General features: G+C 52.0%; 1 protein-coding gene across 1 annotated transcript in view; it reads right to left on the bottom strand.

Annotated features, from left to right (window-relative positions):
* tusc3 (tumor suppressor candidate 3) overlaps positions 1 to 10,936 on the bottom strand; it is a 254,083-nt gene that overhangs the window by 168,141 nt on the left and 75,006 nt on the right. The gene's annotated exons all lie outside the window — the stretch shown is intronic.

The raw sequence follows: 10,936 nt of genomic DNA, 5'->3' as shown, positions 1-10,936 counted from the left end.
ATCGTAGACGGTGAAATGAAATGGAGCGCTGCCTGAGGATGCTGGGAAGCTGCTGAGCCCACGGCAGAAGCATAGGCTTTGTACTTTGTAGGGACAGTGGACCCCAATCCCCATTAACCTTCAGTGTCTGCTAAAACGTTCCTACTAATATTTGCTCGAATACAAAAAAAAATCTCGATTGCTGGTTAATAATCATTACAGTGTGTCCACTGTATAGGCCACTGACATCATGTATCACTCACTCACTTTAAAGTTCATATGCTATGTCCTCTGGAAACATAGCAACACACTTGTGGTCCGATTTTGCCTCCCACACTACATGGCAACTTCATGTATACTGGAGTGCACAGTACAAGAAACTTGCTGCGGCAACACAAAAGAGAATATGATTCAGTTAGTCTGCTTCCTACACAAAAAGGAAGGACTTGAAAGCCAGGAAAAATTGTATGCTCACCTCACTTAAAGGCAGAATGAGGACGCTTGTCCTTAAAAAACAAAGCATAGACTCACACAAATATAATCCCTCTCGGCCACCAGCTTTTACTACTTTATTGACCCCGTGGAGAAATTCTGCTCTGCAGGTAACCCGTCCCAGCTGTGTAGCTAGGAGCAGTGGGCAGCCACCATGCAGCGCCCGGGGACCAACTCCAGCTCTTCCTGCCATGCCTTGCTCAGGGGTGCAGACAGGAGTACGGACTCTAACAAGCATGTCTTTTTGATGGTGGGGGAAACCAGAGCACCTGGAGAAACAATACCGCAGACACAGGGAGAACATGCAAACTCCAAACAGAGGATGACCTGGGATGACCCCCAATGTTGGACAACCCTGGGGTTCGAACCCAGGACCTTCATGCTGTGAGGCGACAGCGCTAACCACTGGGTCACCGTGCCGCCACTGGCAAATATTCGCTTCCCATTCACTTCCAATCTACGTGAGCGAAGGGGTGAATAAAACATTTGCTTCCGGTGGTGGAAGAAATGTGCGTCTTTGCTTCGCGTGGAGTTCAGATTTGGTGAACGTGGACCGGCGAATCTGCAGCCTCAGCCAAGAGCACAGAGGTGTGTGTCACTGACCCCACGTGGCTGTAACTGACCGTAGTCTTCTTAGTGAGCCAGGATGGAGGAGACTCGGACTGCCGCTGTGTCTAACCGGCCGGTAGTGTACACCACTGCCCTGAAACCTACAAACTGCCCCACAAGGGGATGCCGCCTGGTTGCCAGGGAGGCGGGAGACAGGCACGCAACGTAAATACATGGGAACTGTATTAAGGACGTCAATCCGTATTTCACAGCACACAAATATAACTTATACACCAGTGTTCTTCCTCTGTATGAAGAAGATCCCGTCCTCTCCCGGTGTTCTCTTATTGTGCTGTGTACAGGATGTTTCTGCTTACTGGGACACAGCTCACTGGGACACAGCTCACTGGGACACAGCTCACTGGGACACAGCCTTCTGGGACACAGCTCACTGGGACACAGCTCACTGGGACACAGCCTTCTGGGACACAGCTCACTGGGACACAGCTCACTGGGACACAGCCTTCTGGGACACAGCTCACTGGGACACAGCTCACTGGGACACAGCTCACTGGGACACAGCTCACTGGGACACAGCTCACTGGGACACAGCTCACTGGGACACAGCCTACTGGGAAACAGCTCACTGGGACACAGCTCACTGGGACACAGCTCACTGGGACACAGCTCACTGGGACACAGCCTTCTGGGACACAGCTCACTGGGACACAGCTCACTGGGTAACAGCCTTCTGGGACACAGCTCACTGGGACACAGCTCACTGGGACACAGCTCACTGGGACACAGCTCACTGGGTAACAGCCTTCTGGGACACAGCTCACTGGGACACAGCTCATCGTGTCACAGCTCACTGGGACACAGCTCACTGGGACACAGCTCACTGGGTAACAGCCTTCTGGGACACAGCTCACTGGGACACAGCTCATCGTGTCACAGCTCACTGGGACACAGCTCACTGGGACACAGCTCACTGGGACACAGCCTACTGGGATACAGCCTACTGGGAAACAGCTCACTGGGACACAGCTCACTGGGACACAGCTCACTGGGACACAGCCTACTGGGATACAGCCTACTGGGAAACAGCTCACTGGGACACAGCTCACTGGGACACAGCTCATCGTGACACAGCTCACTGGCACACAGCCTACTGGGACACAGCCTTCTGGGACACAGCTCACTGGGACACAGCCTTCTGGGACACAGCTCACTGGGACACAGCCTACTGGGACACAGTTCACTGGGACACAGCCTACTGGGACACTGCTCACTGGGACACAGCTCATCGTGACACAGCTCACTGGGACACAGCTCACTGGGACACAGCTCACTAGGACACAGCTCACTGGGACACAGACTAATGGGACACAGATCACTGGGACACAGACTAATGGGACACAGATCACTGGGACACAGCTCATCGTGACACAGCCTACTGGGACACAGCTCACTGGGACACAGCTCATCGTGACACAGCTCACTGGGACACAGCTCACTGGGACACAGACTAATGGGACACAGATCACTGGGACACAGCTCATCGTGACACAGCCTACTGGGACACAGCTCACTGGGACACAGACTACTGGGACACAGCTCATCGTGACACAGCTCACTGAGACACAGCCTACTGGGACAAAGCTCACTGGGACACAGCTCATCGTGTCACAGCTCACTGGGACACAGCCTACTGGGACACAGCTCACTGGGACACAGACTACTGGGACACAGCTCATCGTGACACAGCTCACTGAGACACAGCCTACTGGGACAAAGCTCACTGGGACACAGCTCATCGTGTCACAGCCTACTGGGACACAGTCTACTGGGACACAGCTCACTGGGACACAGCTCATCGTGTCACAGCTCACTGGGACACAGCTCACTGGGACACAGCTCACTGGGACACAGCTCATCGTGTCACAGCTCACTGGGACACAGCTCACTGGGACACAGCTCACTGGGACACAGCTCATCGTGTCACAGCTCACTGGGACACAGCCTACTGGGAAACAGCCTACTGGGACACAGCTCACTGGGACACAGCCTACTGGGACACAGCCTACTGGGAAACAGCCTACTGGGACACAGCTCACTGGGACACAGCTCATCGTGTCACAGCTCACTGGGACACAGCCTACTGGGACACAGCTCACTGGGACACAGCTCATCGTGTCATAGCTCACTGGGACACAGCTCACTGGGACACAGCCTACTGGGACACAGCCTACTGGGACACAGCTCATCATGTCACAGCTCACTGGGAGGGGGCTGATCAAACCCAGCCGATCAGTTCACAACACAGCTCACTGGGACACAGCCTACTGGGACACAGCTCACTGGGACACAGCCTACTGGGACACAGCCTACTGGGACACAGCTCATCATGTCACAGCTCACTGGGAGGGGGCTGATCAAACCCAGCTGATCAGTTCACAACACAGCTCACTGGGACACAGCCTACTGGGACACAGCTCACTGGGACACAGCCTACTGGGACACAGCTCATCGTGTCACAGCTCACTGGGAGGGGGCTGATCAAACCTAGCTGATCAGTTCACAACACAGCTCACTGGGACACAGCTCACTGGGACACAGCTCACTGGGACACAGCTCACTGGGACACAGCTCACTGGGACACAGCTCACTGGGACACAGCTCATCATGTCACAGCTCACTGGGAGGGGGCTGATCAAACCCAGCCGATCAGTTCACAACACAGCTCACTGGGACACAGCTCACTGGGACACAGCTCACTGGGACACAGCCTACTGGGACACAGCCTACTGGGACACAGCTCATCGTGTCACAGCTCACTGGGAGGGGGCTGATCAAACCCAGCTGATCAGTTCACAACACAGCTCACTGGGACACAGCCTACTGGGACACAGCCTACTGGGACACAGCTCATCGTGTCACAGCTCACTGGGAGGGGGCTGATCAAACCTAGCTGATCAGTTCACAACACAGCTCACTGGGACACAGCCTACTGGGACACAGCTCACTGGGACACAGCTCACTGGGACACAGCCTACTGGGACACAGCCTACTGGGACACAGCTCATCGTGTCACAGCTCACTGGGAGGGGGCTGATCAAACCCAGCTGATCAGTTCACAACACAGCTGACTGGCTGGATTTGATCAGTCACCTCCCAATGTGATGCCACAATGAGCAGCATTTTGGACAGGCTTGTACTGCTCATTGCCTGTGCACCGGAGGACATAATACCAGGACTTCCAGGAGCACTGTAGATGTGTCTGTAGTCACATAAAATATATATATATATATATATATCTGCCCAACTACATGGTAACGCCAACAACCTGTTGTACGCTACTCAAGTATCAAGGTTTTCCCCAACAAATAGGCTCACCTTCATGCAAGGCCAATTAAAGGTTGTCTTTTGCTTTTGTAATGCGATTCACTGATTACCAGGATCATCGTCTTAGTGTCTTCAAGGTCAAACCAAACAGTGAAATGGCCACCGGCAGCACACTGACACTGAAGAAGAGTTTCTCTGATCAAAAACGCAGCGTATATACGTATATAGACATTATAATGGTGTTCATACTGCTACTGCTACTGCTACTACTACTACTACTACTACCTTTGGCTGCTCCCATTAGGGGGCGCCACAGCAGATCATCTATTTCCATCTCTTCCTGTCCTCTGCATCTTCCTTTGTCACACCTGCATGTCCTCCCTCACCACCTCCATAAACCTCCTCTTTGGCCTTCCTCTTCTCCTCTTCCCTGGCAGCTCCATATTCAGCATCCTTCTCCCAGTATACCCAGCATCTCTCCTCCACACATGTCCACACCATCTCCATCTTGTCTCTCTTGCTTTGTCTCCAAACCGTCCAACCTGAGCTGTCCCTCTAATATACTCGTTCCTAATCCTGTCCTTCTTCATCACTCCCAATGAAAATCTTATCATCTTCATCTCTGCCACCTCCAGCTCCACCTCCAGTCTTTTCATCAGTGCCACTGTCTCCAAACCATACAACATAGCTGGTCTCACTACCATCTTGTAAACCTTCCCTTTAACTCTTGCTGGTACCCTTCTGTCACACATCCCTCCTGACACTCTTCTCCACCCACTCCACCCTGCCTGCACTCTCTCCTTCACCTCTCTCCTGCACTCCCCGTTACTTTGGACAGTTGGCCCCAAGTATTTAAACTCATACGCCTTCATCACCTCTACTCCTTGCATCCTCACCATTCCACTGTCCTCCCTACTGCAAACTGGACCAGTAGTCTACCTTAGCAACATGGACCAGTAGTCTACCTTAGTAAACTGGACCAGTAGTCTACCTTAGCAACATAGACCAGTAGTCTACCTTAGCAATATGGACCATTAGTCTACCTTAGCAACATAGACCAGTAGTCTACCTTAGCAACATAGACCAGTAGTCTACCTTAGCAACATGGACCAGTAGTCTACCTTAGCAACATGGACCAGTAGTCTACCTTAGTAAACTGGACCAGTAGTCTACCTTAGCAACATGGACCAGTAGTCTACCTTAGTAAACTGGACCAGTAGTCTACCTTAGCAACATAGACCAGTAGTCTACCTTAGTAAACTGGACCAGTAGTCTACCTTAGCAACATGGACCAGTAGTCTACCTTAGTAAACTGGACCATTAGTCTACCTTAGCAACATGGCGAACTCTCTCACTGCAATCACAGAAGGTTGAATCAATTCATCTGGAGACAGCGGTTGTTGACAGAAACGTGTCATCACCATCTACGTGACCACTTGGAAGATGTTCTTACCCGGATCATTGAACACGAAGACACTGTCATTACCACGGTGTGCAGAGTGCTGAAACACCGGGTAAGGGAATATTTCCTGGACAACATGTTTTTTTACGTGTCTGGCTGGTTGTGCGAATAATATTCCAAAGTGATACACAATGTAATGTTGTCGGACGAATTAACCACATTTCATGTAAGGCCACTAGCCTGCTTAATCTTGTGATTTAGAAACTGGATGAGTAGAAAGGATAGTGAACTGTTTGCCGTGTTCGTTTGCCCAAGGACCAGGAAACTGGTCATTTCTAGTGGCATCTGATATGGACCTACTGTTTCCATGGCAGGTACCTTTCAAGTACTCGACTATTTGCTACTGCCCTGCCTGGCAACTGTTTTATTTGTCTGTATTCCTTTTCAAAGGAATTCCAGGCATGTAAATAGAAACATGACAGATATAGCACGAGACAAATTCTATTTTCTGTACTGCCAGCGCCTGACTGCAGGAGTTCGTAACCCTGTCAGTGGTACCAGAAGCCGTGTGACTGTGCAAGACAGTGGTTTAGTGGAGAGGAGTCTGTGCAGATGCCTGCTGACATGTGCTCTTCATGTCACTTGGGCCAGTAGGACCACTGATGCCGCCTGTTGAGGTACACTACATCTGGACTATGAACAGCCCTGACTCTCTGTGTCTACTGAGCTGCAGAAGAAGTAGGCACAACGCAGCTCTACGACGTTAAGGTCCGGTTGGTTAAGCAGAGCCGTCTCTTTCTGCAGGCTCCGAAACTTTGCTTCCTGCCTGTCCTGGCAGCATCCCTAACTCGGAAGTCCATCGCCCCCAAGTGTTTTTATGGCCCCTGAGCTGTGAGTCACGTTTACAGAGAGGACGAACACAGCGCTGACCATTCTGCCGCGCTGCCGCTGGAGGTGGAGGTGCATGTCCGTTCTCAAGGGGTGGAGCGACGTGTCTGATTAATTCCTACACCTAACAAGCCTCCAGCAGAGCGCATACGACAGTGGTATGGTGCCAGTGAGAGAGACGAGTCAGTTGTCTGTGTTTTATTGTCTGGTTTACAGACTTGGTGTCTGTATTCTACACCCCAAAAGGCACATGACATCATCCTGACTCTTTTCTTTAACTGGCCCCCGGATGACGGGACACCATTAAGCTTGAGACCAGTCTGGATTTAGCCACATCTGTATCTGGATTCTGTGTCCATCCTCAGACACGCGTGTCCGGGTTCATCTCCGGGTCCATCCCCAGACACGCGTGTCCGGGTCCATCCCCAGACACGCGTGTCCGGGTTCATCTCCGGGTCCATCCCCAGACACGCGTGTCCGGGTCCATCCCCAGACACGCGTGTCCGGGTCCATCCCCAGACACGTGTCTGGGTCCATCCTCAGACACACGTGTCCAGGTCCATCTTCAGACACACGTGTCCAGGTCCATCCTCAGACACACGTGTCCGGGTCCATCCTCAGACACACGTGTCCGGGTCCATCCTCAGACACGCGTGTCCGGGTCCATCCTCAGACACGCGTGTCCGGGTCCATCCCCAGACACGCGTGTCCGGGTCCATCCCCAGACACGCGTGTCCGGGTCCATCCCCAGACACGCGTGTCCGGGTCCATCCCCAGACACGTGTCTGGGTCCATCCTCAGACACACGTGTCCAGGTCCATCTTCAGACACACGTGTCCAGGTCCATCCTCAGACACACGTGTCCGGGTCCATCCTCAGACACACGTGTCCGGGTTCATCTCCGGGTCCATCCTCAGACACACGTGTCCGGGTCCATCCCCAGACACGTGTCCAGGTCCATCTTCAGACACACGTGTCCAGGTCCATCCCCAGACACGTGTCCAGGTCCATCCTCAGACACGCGTGTCCGGGTCCATCCTCAGACACACGTGTCCGGGTTCATCTCCGGGTCCATCCTCAGACACACGTGTCCGGGTCCATCCCCAGACACGTGTCCAGGTCCATCTTCAGACACACGTGTCCAGGTCCATCCCCAGACACGTGTCCAGGTCCATCCTCAGACACACGTGTCTGGGTCCATCCTCAGACACGCGTGTCCGGGTTCATCTCCGGGTCCATCCTCAGACACACGTGTCCGGGTCCATCCTCAGACACACGTGTCCGGGTCCATCCCCAGACACGTGTCCAGGTCCATCTTCAGACACACGTGTCCAGGTCCATCCCCAGACACGTGTCCAGGTCCATCCTCAGACACACGTGTCTGGGTCCATCCTCAGACACGCGTGTCCGGGTTCATCTCCGGGTCCATCCTCAGACACACGTGTCCGGGTCCATCCTCAGACACACGTGTCCAGGTCCATCCTCAGACACGTGTCCAGGTCCATCCTCAGACACACGTGTCCAGGTCCATCCTCAGACACACGTGTCCGGGTTCATCCTCAGACACACGTGTCCGGGTCCATCCTCAGACACACGTGTCCAGGTCCATCCTCAGACACACGTGTCCAGGTCCATCCTCAGACACACGTGTCCAGGTCCATCCTCAGACACACGTGTCCGGGTCCATCCTCAGACACACGTGTCCGGGTTCATCTCCGGGTCCATCCTCAGACACACGTGTCCGGGTCCATCCCCAGACACGTGTCCAGGTCCATCCTCAGACACACGTGTCCAGGTCCATCCTCAGACACGCGTGTCCGGGTCCATCCGCAGACACGCGTGTCCGGGTTCAACGTTGTCACATGTATTAGAATGCTTCTGGTGCTCTGACTCTCTCTACCATAACGCAAGGGACACAAGGACACACCGTCCCCCCCCCCAACCCCAAAAAAAGACAACACTGAAGACCCATATAGACTATGTACACAATGAATTCACACATTATACACACAATATACAGTACACAATAACAACCATGTAGGGTGCATATGGCATGTCAGTTGCTCAGCAACGTGAGTGCCTGTGGAAACAAAGTGAGACGGCGGCTGGTGGGTGGTGTGATGCTCCGCTGGTGTTGTGGTGTAGATGGAAGGAGCGAGAACAGAACATGGGTGGGGTGGTGGTGTCCTTCATGATGTTCTGGGCTTTCTTCTTGCAGCAAGTGGTGTACATAGTATATGTGAGTGTGTGTGAGGATATGTAAATATACATGGGTATACTGGGAGAAGGATGCTGAATAAGGAGCTGCCAGGGAAGAGGAGAAGAGGAAGGCCAAAGAGGAGGTTTATGGAGGTGGTGAGGGAGGGAGGACATGCAGGTGGCTGGTGTGACAGAGGAAGATGCAGAGGACAGGAAGAGATGGAAACGGATGATCCGCTGTGGCGCCCCCTAGCGGGAGCAGCTATGAATAATAATAGTAGTAGTAGTAGTAGTGGTAGTAGTGGTAGTAGTAGTAGTGGTAGTGGTGGTAGCAGTAGTGGTAGTAGTAGTGGTGGTAGTAGTAGTAGTAGTAGTAGTAGTGGTAGTAGTAGTGGTAGTAGTAGTGGTGGTAGCACTAGTAGTAGTAGTGGTAGCAGTAGTAGTAGTAGTAGTAGTGGTAGTAGCAGTGGTAGTAGTGGTAGTAGCAGTGGTAGTAGCAGTAGTAGTAGTAGTGGTGGTAGTAGTGGTAGTAGTAGTGGTGGTAGCAGCAGTAGTAGTAGTAGTAGTAGTGGTAGTAGTAGTGGTGGTAGCAGTAGTAGTAGTAGTAGTGGTAGTAGTAGTGGTAGTAGTAGTGGTGGTAGCACTAGTAGTAGTAGTGGTAGCAGTAGTAGTAGTAGCAGTGGTAGTAGTGGTAGTAGCAGTGGTAGTAGCAGTAGTAGTAGTAGTAGTAGTGGTAGTAGTGGTAGTAGTAGTGGTGGTAGCAGTAGTAGTAGTAGTAGTGGTAGTAGTAGTGGTGGTAGCAGTAGTAGTAGTGGTGGTAGCAGTAGTAGTAGTAGTAGTAGTAGTAGCAGTAGTAGTAGTGGTAGTAGTAGTGGTGGTAGCAGTAGTAGTAGTGGTAGTGGTGGTAGCAGTAGTAGTAGTAGTAGTGGTAGCAGTAGTAGTAGTCGTGGTGGTAGCAGTAGTAGTAGTAGTGGTAGTAGCAGTAGTAGTAGTAGTAGTAGTGGTGGTAGTGGTGGTAGCAGTAGTAGTAGTGGTAGTAGCAGTAGTGGTGGTAGCACTAGTACTAGTAGTGGTAGTAGTAGTAGTAGTAGTAGTGGTGGTAGCAGTAGTAGTAGTAGTAGTGGTAGTAGTAGTGGTGGTAGCAGTAGTAGTAGTCGTGGTGGTAGCAGTAGTAGTATTAGTAGTGGTAGTAGCAGTAGTAGTAGTAGTAGTAGTAGTAGTAGTAGAGATAGTAGTAGTAGTAGTGGTAGTAGCAGTAGTAGTACAGCTGTAAGTATGTGTGTGTTTACGTGTGAGTGTTTGGAGCAAGGGGCGCATGCTTCAGGTCATGGTTCATACTCCAGGTTTGAGTATCTGTTTTTTTCTTTTATACATTTATTTCTGATTTTTCCCTTTTTTCTCCCAATTTAGTGGCCAGTTGATCCCTATTTTAATTCAAACACCCACCCTCGTACTGCATCATGCATTCGCCAACTGCATCTCTCCGGCCGGCCGGCAGTCTGGAAGGAGACGCCTCCCCACTTTCGTGACAAGGCGAATCCAAGCCGAACCACTGTTTCTTCCGACACACACACAGACACATTCACATGATGAACACAAGCCGACTCCCCCCCCCTCCCCCGAAGACAACGTTGCCAGTGATCGCTGCTTCATCGAGTCCGGCCATAGTCGGATCTGACGAGACCGGGGCGCGAACCCCGGTCCCCAGTGGGCAACTGCATCGACACCAAGCCGAGGCTTAGACCGCTACACCACCACGGACCCCAGGTTTGAGTATCTGTGTGTGTGTGTGTGTTTGTGTGTGTGTGTGTGTGTGTGTGTGTGGGTGTGTGTGTGTGTGTTTGTGTGTGTGTTTGTGTGTGTGTGTGTTTGTGTGTGTGTGTGTGTGTGTGTGTGTGTGTGTGTGTGTGTGTGTGGGTGTGTGTGTGTGTGTGTGTGTGTTTGTGTGTGTGTGTGTGTGTGTTTGTGTGTGTGTGTGTGTTTGTGTGTGTGTGTGTGTGTGTTTGTGTGTGTGTGTGTGTGTTTGTGTGTGTGTGTGTGTGTGTGTGTGTGTGTGTGTGTGTGTGTGTGGTTCAAGATAAC

The sequence above is a fragment of the Lampris incognitus genome, chromosome 5 (assembly GCF_029633865.1).
Source record: "Lampris incognitus isolate fLamInc1 chromosome 5, fLamInc1.hap2, whole genome shotgun sequence".
NCBI lineage: Eukaryota > Metazoa > Chordata > Actinopteri > Lampriformes > Lampridae > Lampris > Lampris incognitus.
The sequence above is the reverse complement of the archived record's forward strand: the minus strand, read 5'-3'. Positions and strand labels throughout refer to the sequence as shown.